Source organism: Aplidium turbinatum, chromosome 16 (assembly GCF_918807975.1).
Source record: "Aplidium turbinatum chromosome 16, kaAplTurb1.1, whole genome shotgun sequence".
Taxonomy (NCBI): Eukaryota; Metazoa; Chordata; class Ascidiacea; order Aplousobranchia; family Polyclinidae; genus Aplidium; species Aplidium turbinatum.
This window is the reverse complement of record NC_137487.1, coordinates 20,575,582-20,588,996: the sequence shown is the minus strand read 5'-3', so window position 1 is coordinate 20,588,996 and position 13,415 is coordinate 20,575,582.

Below are 13,415 nucleotides of genomic sequence, written 5' to 3'. Positions count from 1 at the left end.
ATCGGCTTTCGGAACTCAAAAAGTGCCATAAAAGGTGTTGTGTCACAGTTACACAGAGACCTGCTTCTGTAACAGAGTTCAGATATCTTGCAGGCTTAGAACAAGCTGAAGATGCCGGCATGCCGCGAAACAATTACGCAATCACAGAATTGTTAAAGAAAACGAGCAAATGTTACTATTATGGCTGGTCGAAAACAAATGAAGTTATCATTCCAGGCTGGTTTGAAGGCGCATATACCTATACCATCTGAGCTATTTAATAAATCGGAGGAAAGAAGTGATGAGGATGACATTGAGAGTTGTGATGAACATTGGAGCGGAGATTCCGACTCGGAAGATGAATCTGACTTGGAATTATTTATTTAGTCAATGACTCACCACCATTGCCAAACATTTTTTCTTACATAGGCTAGAGTGCTAGACTGTTTAGTGTTGACGAAAAATTCAGACAAAAACTTTTCAAGTGTTAATAGGCTACCCTTAACAGTGATTGTTATTATAGATCTAACTAACCCTAACCCAAATTGGGTGATTGCTCAATTTGCATCATTTTTATTCCGGTATTCCATTAGTAGTTAAATTGCCTGTTATACGTAATTCTTATTTTCTGTTGCGCACACATAAAACAAAACACTTCTTCAAGTTTTTTTTAGCGATAACTCCTGTCATTGATTTAGCGCAAAAAGGGAAGGCGTTGCCTAGACCTATTTCAGGTCGTCTGTCAGGGGACACCCACCACCAAATTTGTCTGTCACATGCATTTTTGTGAAGCTTAACACTCACACATTAATTTTCAATTGGTTTTATCCGGTAACTATTTCAGCTGACCTAGCTCAGTTAGGGGGGTCCCCTACTTCAGGTCGTCTGTCAGGGGACACCCACCACCAAATTTGTCTGTCACATACATTTTTGTGAAGCTTAACACTCACACATTAATTTTCAATTGGTTTTATCCGGTAACTATTTCAGCTGCCCCAGCTCAGTTAGGGGGGTCACCTACTTTAGGTCGTCTGTCAGGGGACACCCACCACCAAATTTGTCTGTCACATATATTTTTGTGAAGCTTAACACTCACAGATTAATAATCAGTTGGTTTTATCCGGTAACTTTTTCAGCTGACCTAGCGCAAATTTTGGGGGGTATAAAACTTGTCTGTCAGAGCCCCCTCACCACCAAAAATGTCTGTCACATACCAGACAATCATCTAAAAACAATTTACTTTACTGCCAACTAAGTTTCAAGCGGTAACTATTTCAGCTGACCTAGCGCATTTTTTGGGCCATGAAAAATGCCCCCATTCCCATACCCACCACCGGCGGCCCGGCAGACTTCCAGATTATGAGTACCCACATACCACCGGACATCGCTGTATAAATAGAAATTGGTAACTTTTTCACCTAGGGTGGACGTCGCGGGCTCCCGGTCTATATCACGACACGACTTAAAGTTGAGCATTTCATAAAAAAAACATTCAGGGCTCTTTTATACTTTATCAAGGAAAAACAAAAGCAAGGCGTCAAAACTGCAGTAGATCAAATATTGGTATCACTGTTTTAAAAAGCTGGTAGAAATTATATTTTAAAACATCAAAGGTATTAGTTCATCTTGTCACTACCAGGAACAAAATTATGCGTTTATGTAAAAAGTTTGTTATGTTCTGAATGTAAATTGAACCACGAAATAAAAATTGTAAACTTTGAACAGGAATGTTTGAAAAAATTATTTAGTCAAACTTAAATGTAAGAAAATTTATTCCATAATTAGCGATTGGAAAAGAAACATTGTCAAGTGAACAATAATCCAAATTGAACCGAAATAAAAGATTCCTGCTTTGAATCATTGGATGCTGGGAGGATCTGTAAAACATTTATAAACGTGAAGCTTTATACTTCATTGTTCATCTCCGCTGTGGTCAATGCATCGTTTGTTTCAGGAACTACACATAAGTCAATAATGTCAACAAATCTTTGGTCTCCGTTTGTGACAAAATAATCACGCAGCGTGTCCGGGTTGAAATGTTTTGTTCCAAGTTTGGTTAATTCGTTGAAGACAATGTGGAATTTTTCTGTGAGCGATTCTGAGAAAGAAAGAAAGCGTGGATTAAATGGCGCAGCTATAATTTTGATTGGTGATTGCATGGGTTTTGCTAGTGGCATTACCAAAACAAAGGGTGGTATTATGAGACAACATTATTAATATTCTTGTGTGTTTTCAAGCGAGAGATTAGACTTCGACAGAAAATACAACGACCCTGTTGGTTTAAAGTAAACAGTGAATAACTCTTGCAACAAAACCTTCTTGTCGCCTTGTTGTCAGTGCTGTTGTCTCTTATCAATGAACTAATGTGTGTATGGACTTTCTTTTTCCTGGCACAGTGTTGCTTTGAAGTTGTGCCAATATTTCGTATGATTCAATAAGATAGTTGGAAATCCATTGCACACTTACCTTGCTTTTGCCTTAAGTCTGCTAGGAAAGGTTCAGGATTGGGATGGAATTGTCGGAATACTTTGTAAATGTCATCACGGTTTGTAATTTGCCCGGACAGCTTCATTTTAATATTCGTCACTGAAAGATTGAAAAGGTCTGGTTAAGATGCTACTAGTTTCATTGTAATAAAACGAATTGCCAATTAAACTCACAAGCATCAATTATTAGGCCTGCAGCTTATAAGGTCAAACTTGTACATTTACCTTTAGCCTACGACAGAAAACCTCTGCTTGCATTTAACTTACTTATTTCCGTTTTATTTGATTATTTACAAAACTTACATTTACAAAACTTCTACATTTACACCGGGGGTGCTAGCACCTCTTGTCCGTGTTAGAATAAACTTTAGGGTTTCTGTTAAATGCAAAATTGATATAACCACATGTCTACTTCATTGAAACAATATATTGCGTACTGTAATGTGGTAGTCGGATGTTAACGATAGTTAAAAGGTGTTAAACTGTCCAGACCCGTTTGCATAAATGCCACAATCGTATAAGGTTAAGGAATGCTGCTCTCCATCTAAAAGTATGGAAACTTACTTTGTGTCAATTCTGGGGGAAAATGATCAATCAGGCTTGGCCGACCTTTAGTGGCCTGAAATAATAAGAACCATTTGTCACTAGAGTAATTGTGCTGGGTGTGTGAGTCCATGTAACAATTTCATCACTAAAGTGACCGGAAAACTGTTCGAGACATCTCTAGATGATAATTGCACAAGAAAAGAAAAAACAACTAAGCTACGTTGTCGAACAACAAAGTTTTACTGTGACAAGCAACTAACTTATTAGGCTAACAAATGCGATAACCTACAAACCTACAATGCAGTTTATGTCGGAACAAAGAAAAATATTTCAAAATCTTGAAATAGTCTAATTTTACTTCGAGCTGCCCTAATACGTTTCAAATGAAGGGATAGTAGATGTAAGAAAAAATAAATATTTCTCCACCTGTCTCCGTTTAATGGTGTCCGCTTTCTGTCTTCGGTCTTTATTGGCACGATTAGCTTTGTCAAGCCATTCAAAATATTCGTCGTTTAAATTTTCCGACTTGGCTTTGCGGATAGGTTTGATGTGTGGGTGCCGAGATATTTTTGATGAATGAGCTTTGAAGAACTAAGCAATGAAACGTATGCAACGATGACATATCGAAATGCTTTCAAGATACAGAAAAGAACATGCAATGCTTCCTGATCACGTGACTGATTGTGGGAGCCTTTACCCTCGGACTAAGAAAGCCATCACTTTAGTTCAGTTGCTTTTATTTCTGACCATCACAGCGAAAACAATACACGTCAACATAGCAAGGGTCTAGAGAAAAAGGTAGAAGCGACAAAACGCGGACGTTAAAACGTGCTTGTGACCATCCTGGAAGCTTTTACCTTGGCTCAGCTCCCCAGACCTCACTAATGCGCGGTTTCGGAAGTAGATGGATTAAACTTTCCGCTTGTTGAAATGTTGTTAGTTGAAAATTATTCAATGTATTATACAGTACTGTAGGTGGCACTGCATGGCGAGCTGTCTTTAAAGTGTTTTTGTCAAGCGCACACTCCGAGATTCAAACCGGCGTTACTTGTTACTTTTAGTTTGTAATTGTAGTATTGTTTGTTGTCACCCCTAAGTGTCGAACCCGTGCCGCTAGAATGATATCTCACCCGCGGTACCGTTCCGCCATCATGCTGTTACTTTGTTTGCAAAGTTGTTTTTTCAACTAAATTAGAGTGAGGCAAATATTACACAGCTTTTGTAATAGCGCCACCTCCTGAATGTTGTTAAGACATTCTTCACTGCTTTGACGCTTCTTGAGCTCTTGTTCCAACTTCGCGATCTTCTCTGTCAGCTTCATGTTCTCCACCGCCTGATGGATGATCGTGCGTTGCTGCTCTCCTATTGTGACTTTACAATTCCCATCGCATCTCGAATCTGGATGAAAAACAATAAAGTTGTCCTAGCACAATATTATCAAGCAATTATTTTCATTATTATTTCAGTTTGGTAATAATAATGTTCTGGGATTTTTTTTTAGGCAACTATGAGGTTTCAAAGTCTGGCAACATGTTTACGGGAGCCACTTAGTGGCGTAGAGGGTCATGTCGTAGAAGGTTCAATTCCCACCCCTGCCATTGCTCTTTTTTCTGTAATTACCAAGCAAAGTTGAAAGCAAGAACTAGCTCTTTGGCTAAGTGGTAGAAGAGTCACAGTTAAACGGCAGCCGCTTATGCTCTGATTGCTTGACGGTGGCGTTGCTGCAATCGGGATCTTACTGGGGATTAACCTGTTCAAGTGGTTACTCATTTTCACGACGTGATCACGTGATCATCACTCCGACTAGTTCTTAAACTTTTAAGCGAGAAAGAACAGAATCGGTAGCGATCGATGCAGCCTGGAATCGAATATAACATCGACAAGTGAAAGTAAAAAGAATACGATACCACGTCATATGGACATGTAGTACCATATAGTATTATCATATTGTGTATAACATATAGTATCATATTCATATATTATATCGATTTTATTTGATATGAGATTGAATGTTACAGTATATCGACAAGTGAAAAGTTAAACATTTCCCTCAAATTGTTTCCTTTCATAAGGCACAGGGGCATTCCATAGAAACCATGACAATGAATCACTTTAACCCCAACTCCCCCCCCGGATAAACTTGCAGTTGCGTCAGTTATTGGTATAATCACGTCACAACCTGTTACAAACCTAACGACCTTCGGGCCGGATGCCACGTGTTGTTCCGCCTTTTCTCTGTGACGTGTGAGTTTTTCCGCGGCCTGTAGGAGATGTTTGTTGTGTCGTCATAATCAGTCGACTGATTTCCATAATCCGACGAAGGCGTTGTCAGATCCAATAATGTTTCGTTACCAGAAGAATGCGCGCTACCTGAAGAAGTGTCGCTGTAAAATTGAAAACTTATTGTCAGCTTCTCTGGAACAAATAGTGCACGAGAATAACTTTCAAAGAAACACTGCGCCTCACAATCAAGGCTTCAGATGCAATCAAGACTCTTAGGTCGACAAGAACATAAGTCACAAATGGAGCTTTTGGAGCAAACAACATGGAATGGTTTTATTGGAGTCTTATAGTAGAAAACAAAACATTGAATTAATTGGCTTTGGTCGAGAGTTCGCTTTAGTACGGCAGTCATATAGAACTGAGCAACGGCAATGGATTCAAAATTTTGTTTTTGTTAAAAAAAAGATAAAGTATTCCATGTTAGACGCAGTGAACACAATGAAATAAAAAAAACATTTTTTTTCTTTCACACACATTAATAGCGTAACATTTTATTAGTAGGTAGTCCCCAAGTAAACATATAAGCTTTAGGATCTTTAAGGAAATAGAGCTTCGGTAGAGAATTTGTCTTGTTGAACCATAGGCATACGAAGCCGAGTAACTTGATCAAGTTTAACATTTTCAAGTTTATTACATATAGAAACACAAAACTACGCAAAAAAAATTAAGTATCGAACGTTTTCGACATCACAAGATGTCCTCTTCAGGAATAATATACATACAACTTAACTACATCTGAATAAAATACAATGGTTAAACTAAATCTTTATAGACAGGAAAAGACAAAAAACTGCACAGTACTTCTGACTAGCTCAAACTCAACGATAAGCTTCACGAGAATCAAAGGTAACTGCATCAAAAGGTGTTAAACAGATCACATGATATGGTAGAAAGGCAAGGTTCGAAAAAACTAATATTAAAATACAGAGAGCAAGAAAGACGAGCTGCAAGCATACAATTGTCTGTTCAAAAGTGGATTGTGACGTTTTATGTACAAGGCTTCCAAGATCTTAGTTTGATACTCAGACCTGCCTCTGGACATGATCTCAAATTGCTTGATAGAAACGTTGTTTTGACATTCTGTACATGAGAAAATGTGATCTTTAATTGCGCTTTTCTGTTTAAGGAAATAGTTATCAAAGGTGACCTAACTGCATGGGTACCACAATTGTCAATATAAGCTATGATGAGATTGGATTAAAAATAAGCTCCAATTGCAACGTACCTGCTTGTGCGTGGAACCTCAAAGGGAGACGAATATATAGTTTGAGTTCTTTCCCTTTCGTAGATTTCTGTGTTAAAGTGCTCAAAGTCTTTGTCATCTGCGACCCCCTTAGAAAGTAGCATTCAACGTTAATCATTCACTCTGGCAACAAATTGTTGAAAAACAGAAATATACAAAGCTTGAAAACTTATCATCTACAACAGAGGTCTTCCACATGGATTAAGTTTAAGTTTTTAAAACAAATTATCTGTTAAAAGATAAAATTATGAATACACTACAGACAGACCTGACAATCAACACAAAAATTTTAAAAGCAACTTTTGTAGATAGCCTAACGTATTGTAGTCTACGGTAGCGGTAGTAACCCGCAAATTGTTGCAGGATAAAACGGGCAAGACGGCAACTGGCAAACGGTCCTGCGAGTAAATTAAATTTTGGCTATTGTTACATTTTGCGTCAAAAGTGTACCAATGTGCGGTGTGTTTACATTTCATAGCATAAACGTTTAGCTGAAATTCATAATTACATTTGTAGCCTACAAGGAGAGGAAAAACCGCTGGACATATTTATAATACAAATAATGTTTTTTAGCAACAACAAAACTCTTAGCAAAGATAACCCATTGTTAAAGACTGCACAGGCATAGCCTACCACAAAGGAGTTGGGCTTAATCAGCTATACCCCCTTCCAGAAAGCCTTCGTCATTACAATGCGTTGATCATTTGCTTTCAACGTGAGATATTTCAATCCCAAGAAATATCAAGTTCAATTAAGTCTGAACATACAAATAAAAACGTTGACTAACTTATTGGGTCAAAGGTTTTCTGTTCTTATTACTAGGCAAGCCATGCAAAGAATTAAATTAAACTTACTGGAGACTTGATCGTTTTCAAAAGTAGCTTGAAATTCTTTTTGACTGACATCGTGAAACTTTAACCTGCTGAATTAATTTCTCCGACAATTTAAGGTGCGCATGGAACGACTAGCTAGCAAGTGGCATGCAAAAGATGATAGGCCTACGTGCTTGATGGCTCATTCTTTTATTAATAAGATGCAAAAGTGTGACTGTTTAATTACGCAAAATAACGAGGCTATTGGTGAAACTAACGCAGTTGGAGAATTTGATGTCATAAGTGTTCATGAGTGCATTGCACCATAAAGATGACCTGTCTCTGAACTCTATTTTGTTGTAAGTTAGGGTGGTGGTCCCATACTCGTTTACTGAGCTTCGGGGAATGAGAAGATGAGGCTCTCATCACACATGCCTTGGACATTAACGAGTGGCCAGTGCCTTTATCTCGGCCGTTTTTCCTTCAGAAACTATGCCCACCCAATTTATTACACGCTGAGCAATGGTTAGCGGTGTTAATCAACAATCAGCATTAGCCGGGTATTGGACCAGGTTTGAATTAATGCAGCTTCAATGCCTCCTAGGAGCCATTTTGTAGTAGGCTACTGCGTGTTTATGTCATGATTTATTGATGACAAATCCATCTTTGAACTTTCACAGGTAAAGTAAAGGCCAAAACCGACAAAACAGAAAGACAAAACTGCAATGGATGTTGATTGCTTTTATAGCTACTTTTTTCAGCTACTGCTACAGGCTCCCAGTCTACCGGGGGTTGTTGTTGTAGCCTACATTTTTCAAGACCATGACTGCCAAAGATGAACAGGCTGTGCCCCTGTTTAGTATCTTACTGTATGTAGGTTAGAGCAGAATCTGATTGAGGACTATTGGTATAGATCGATGGCTGCGTTTGCATTGTATGATTCGTCTACTACGGATTTCACACAATTAGTCATACAATTGTGCATTCTCGTATTATTCATCACTTATACATGGGACAAACATCATTGATGACGACATAAGCTAGCCATAAACCGTCACAAAAAATAAAAATAATATGAACCCAATAGACATTTTTAGACATCATGAAAGAAATCTATAAAAACAAAAATAATAATGTTTGTTTTTATAAATCGATAGGCTGCATGTGTAGAAAGTAGCCTATCCTCCGTTGCTCTCAACGCTTTACTTTTAGCCAACCTGAAAGTTACACTCTCTGTAGCTTTTATGTGGTAAATTGATTTTAAATTGTTGAGTTCCATTACACCTTTTATGCTTTCTCTGCGGTCAATGTCAAATACAGTACGAAGAAAGTTATTGCATGTACGGTTGTAGCTTTTGCAATGTAGTTTTGCTTTCATGACACCATGTTGAGATACAATATAATATCTGACTCTCAACTAGAGAATGGTAAATGGAGAGAAGTGCTTGTTTGTTTAGGAAAAGCTTAATTTTTTTGTCAAGCAAAATGTTGATCTTATTTTTGAAGCAAGATTGCCATATGAGATTTCCATGACAAATGCTCATTTACAATTATTATTCCCAGAAACTTTATTGAGGCAACTTAATTGTTCCATGTTGTTTTTTCGAATATTCAAGGGTGGGATCCGTGATAGTGACTTGCTTCCTTGATTTGAAAATACTATGTTTGGTTTTAGTAACATTTAGAGACAATAGATTTGTTGAGAGCAATTGATCTATGCATTCAAGCTCTTGATTTACCATATCATATAGGCTACAGTAGAAACGGTTATATTTTCATATATAGGCCTTAAGGTGGTGTCATTTGCAAACACAATTGCAGTTCGGTGTTAAAGGGAGTTAGGAAAGTCATTTAGCCTATATAAATAAAAAATAGAAGAGGACCTAAGATAGACCCTTTGTGGCATATCCAAAGATATGTTTTTAACATTAGAATATAGTGTGCCATTGAACATCACTCTTTGTTTTCTGTCACTCAGGTAACTTACGAACCAATCATAGGCGCCACGCCTTTTATTCCGAAATGATATAATTTACCTAGCAATACAGTATGGTTGGTTGGTTTTAAGTATTTTTCCTCGGACTAACAAACCCTTGTTAGGTTATTCTTGGTAGTTTCGCATACTTGTAGAATGCAGAGACTTTGACGTAAGACCGGTTACCGAGATTGACAGTGCGAAGTTTCCGATTGTTGAAATGTTGTTGCCGGGAACTTATTTCATCTATTAGGTGCCGCTGAATAGAGAGCAGTCCTTACAATGCGTTGCTCAAGCGCACACCTCGTGAGTCGAACCAGCGCCGCTTGATCCTGAAACATCTTCGTTCACAAAGTCTCGCGCTTACCAACTCGAGCTATCGCGGCGGACATATTTTATGGTATATGGTGTCAAATGCTTTAGGTCAGGGATGTCCAACCTTTTATTATAGTGGGCCGCATTCAGTGTTGGGCGCGATAACTCATTTTTCAGTTAAGCGATAACGATAATCGATAAACGAAAAATGCCTAAAGCGATAACGATAAACGATAAAATTATCGCCGATAATGTCCGATAACGATAATTTTTTTTTCTTGATTAGCGCTGCCCCATCCCATGCAGCACGAACTGTTTTCATCAACATGACGAAAAATCGAACATAATATAGCCTACTGTAAAGGGACAAAACTCTTTGTAAGTTATGCATGAATAGAATCGCAAAAGCGGCAATGGGTATCGAATCTTCAACCTCTTGATCCAGAATCAAAGCACTGAGGTAACCGCCGTGCTTATAATTATACCTTCAGATACCAGTTGAATGCTTTTATCAATTGAGTTTCATTGCCGCTTACGTGCAGTAGACAAAATAATTACATTAAATGAAAATACCATAAAAAATTCCAAACTTTGTATTTTGCTTTCTGCTTTATAAAGGGCTGTTTACAGCAAAGCCAGCAATAATTGAAAAAATTCCAAAATTGTGCATGCATTTCATTGCATTGCAATTTGCAACTCTAAAAACTACTGTGTTGTCAAGGCCGTCGCTGCAGGGGGCGTGCCCCTCCCATGACAACGACCTGTGCACACACACTTCAGGCACTGAAGAAGAACTGGTTTCAATTTTAGTTTCATTAACTAGGTGGCTACCGGTTAGGCTAACTAGGTGGCTAGTAAAAATATTACTTTTCATGGTCCTTCCATTTGTGTGTTGATCCGAAATAAAGTTTATCGGCGATTAATTATCGGCGATAATCAAATATTGCCTTTGGCGATAACGATAACGATAAACGATAACTGAGAAAATAATTGAGCGATAACGATAAGCGATAAAAATTTATCGCCGATAATTATCGCCGGTAAATTATTGCCGATAATGCCCATCACTGGCCGCATTGTCACTTGAAATAATTCAATGGGCCGCAGAACCTATTAAATTTCAAGAAAAATGGATAGGCTACATAAAGTAACCATTAAAAACCATTAATTTCATCTTTAAAAATGGGAACAAATAACACACACATAGAAAAAAACAAAATTTATATATACTAAGATAATTCATTTCTGTATTGACCTAATAGATTGTTGAATGTTGATTGTTTGCCAAGTAGCCTATAGTCGGCAGCCGTGGCCGAGTGGTTAGCGCGTTGGGCTCGCAGTCGAGAGCCTGCATGTTCGACTCCAGCCACCCACACTTGCTGTTGTTTCTCTGGGCAAGAAACTTTACGATAATTGCCTCTACCTAGTGATCGATTTCGAGTAATGGGTAGTATCAAATTTACGTCATAAGTAGAGTAGACAACCGGAAACAAACATTGCCGTCGGCTGCAGCGTGGGTCAGGTGTATGTCGGAAGGCGTACACCGATGCATAGCGCTCAAGTCCGCTTTCCCGCAATGCAGGATAAAGATAAACAAACAAACAAACAAGCTTTCATATTAAATTTTTGCTTTTCAAAATTAGATTTATAATAGGCTATATATCCTTCGTTTTTAGTGGAACAGTATGAAAGTATCAGTCTCTTGCAGAGGTATAGTTCTTTTTGGACTGAACAGTTTTATTTGAAATATACTTTTTAAGCTAACGCTCCTTTCATGATAGGCTAATAGTTGTAGTAGTTCTTCATCAAACCAAGAATTCATCTTTTGTAACTTTTTTTTTGTGTAAGGGAAAATGCTTATTAAATTGACTGGTAGCCTATAGCCTACTTCCCTATGAATAACGCAAAAGCTTCATCAGCATCAGTTTGATTCAAGCAACAAGTTGATGTCCACATTTTCCAGAGCATTTGAGAAAGTTTGCATGTTTGAGAGATTAGGTCTAAATGATCTGGTGGTCTATATATTGATTACACGTAACTAAGGGTTTTCCAATGTTTGTAGCTTACAATGCATAGCCTAACTGGGAAATGGTCTAAGATTGCATTAATTAGAATGCCACGCCGAGTTTCACTATCTGTCTGCACATTGGTCCATATTTGATCTAAAACTATTGCACTGGTGTCAGTTATGCTGGTAGGTTTATTAATTAGCCTAGTGGAAAAAAAGAATTTGAAAACATTAAGTCTATAAAATTGTCTACTTTGATGTTTTCATAATCCAATAAGTTATAATTAAAATCTCCCATTATGTAGCATTGTTTTGATGTAGCCTACCTACAGTAGGCCTATGTTATTAATACACTCGCTAACAATAGATCAATAAATTCCAAATTTGACTTAGCATCCATAATGCAGGTAGGCCTATACTTGATAAATGCTGCCACAGGTCATTTGTTTACCACCAATGAAAATATTAACAAAAAGATACTCAAATACTTTTCCTTTCATAATTTTCTTTCTAACTCACTTTAGCTATTGCTGGTATTGGGCTAATACCATAATGAAATCATGATGCACAGTAATAGGCCTAAGCTAGATTGTGCCACAGCAACATAATTTTCTTTTTGAACGGAAGCTTCGGCTTCGATATGAAGTACGATTTAAACAGTGGCGTATATTCAGGGTGTTCAAGGTGTGCACTGCACACCCCAAGAAATCCAGAAAAAAAGAAAATTTCCATCGGTTGTCGATGTTCTTTACTTTCATGATATTCTAACATCTTGCTGCATGCTGATTGCTTTCTTTTCAATTGCAAAACTCGTCCCCTTCTAATTTTAATATTCCAACGTTTGAGGTCATTGCCTTTAATTTTTTTTGGTCATTATACCTTTAAGCTGGGTGTGCACTACTGCACTGACAGCTTGGCGAGTGCTATTTAAAATAAACAATTAAGAAAAATGACGTCACAAGGCAGCGAAAACAGCAATGGTTTTAGGTCAGCCAGGTAATTTCGCTGATCTGCACACCTTGGCGCGTCATTGGGGGAATCCCAGGCAATAGCAAGTTTTAGCTTGTTGGATTCGAGTTTGAGGTGATCAGCGTTGAAAACAACTTTTGCTAGAACTGAAGCAAAAGCAAGCTTTCTACGACGATGTAATTCAAAAATTTATTGCACAAACAAGAAGAATCGAATTATGCTATAGATGAATTCTCCTTCTGTAGTTGAGGTGTTAAACATTTTCGTTTTTACTAAGTAGTACGGCGGATAAAAGTACAGCCGACCAACATAGCAATCGACTTTCTTTTCTTGTTTATTATCGAGTTGCTTTGCTATTGTTTTAACTTTCACCTGTTTGTTTTTAATTCGCTTGTACATTTCTCAAGGTGTTGCGACCGTGCCTAATCCTTGCATGAAGTAAATCATTTCCATCTCGTCCTCGAGCACGCTTTAACTTTCGCGTTTTTTCAGACTCCTGCTGTGTTATGGCAAGTAATATTGTTCGTTTTGATGGTCGGAAATAAAAAGTGAACTGAAGTAGGCTATGTGACCATAGTTAATAAATATACCTAGTTCGCCAACTGAATACGAATCTTGCTGTTTAAACTCGGCACGTACGCCCTCTGTCGGTGGTTAATACGTTTTGCTGACTCATCAAAACTACTAGATATAAACCTGTAGAAAAATGGCGAATTGAATGGTTGCAGTGTTTGTTAGGTGAGTTTGGGCTGCTGAATGGGGGGGAATAACGCTAGAAAGAAGAAATTGTGTTACAGAA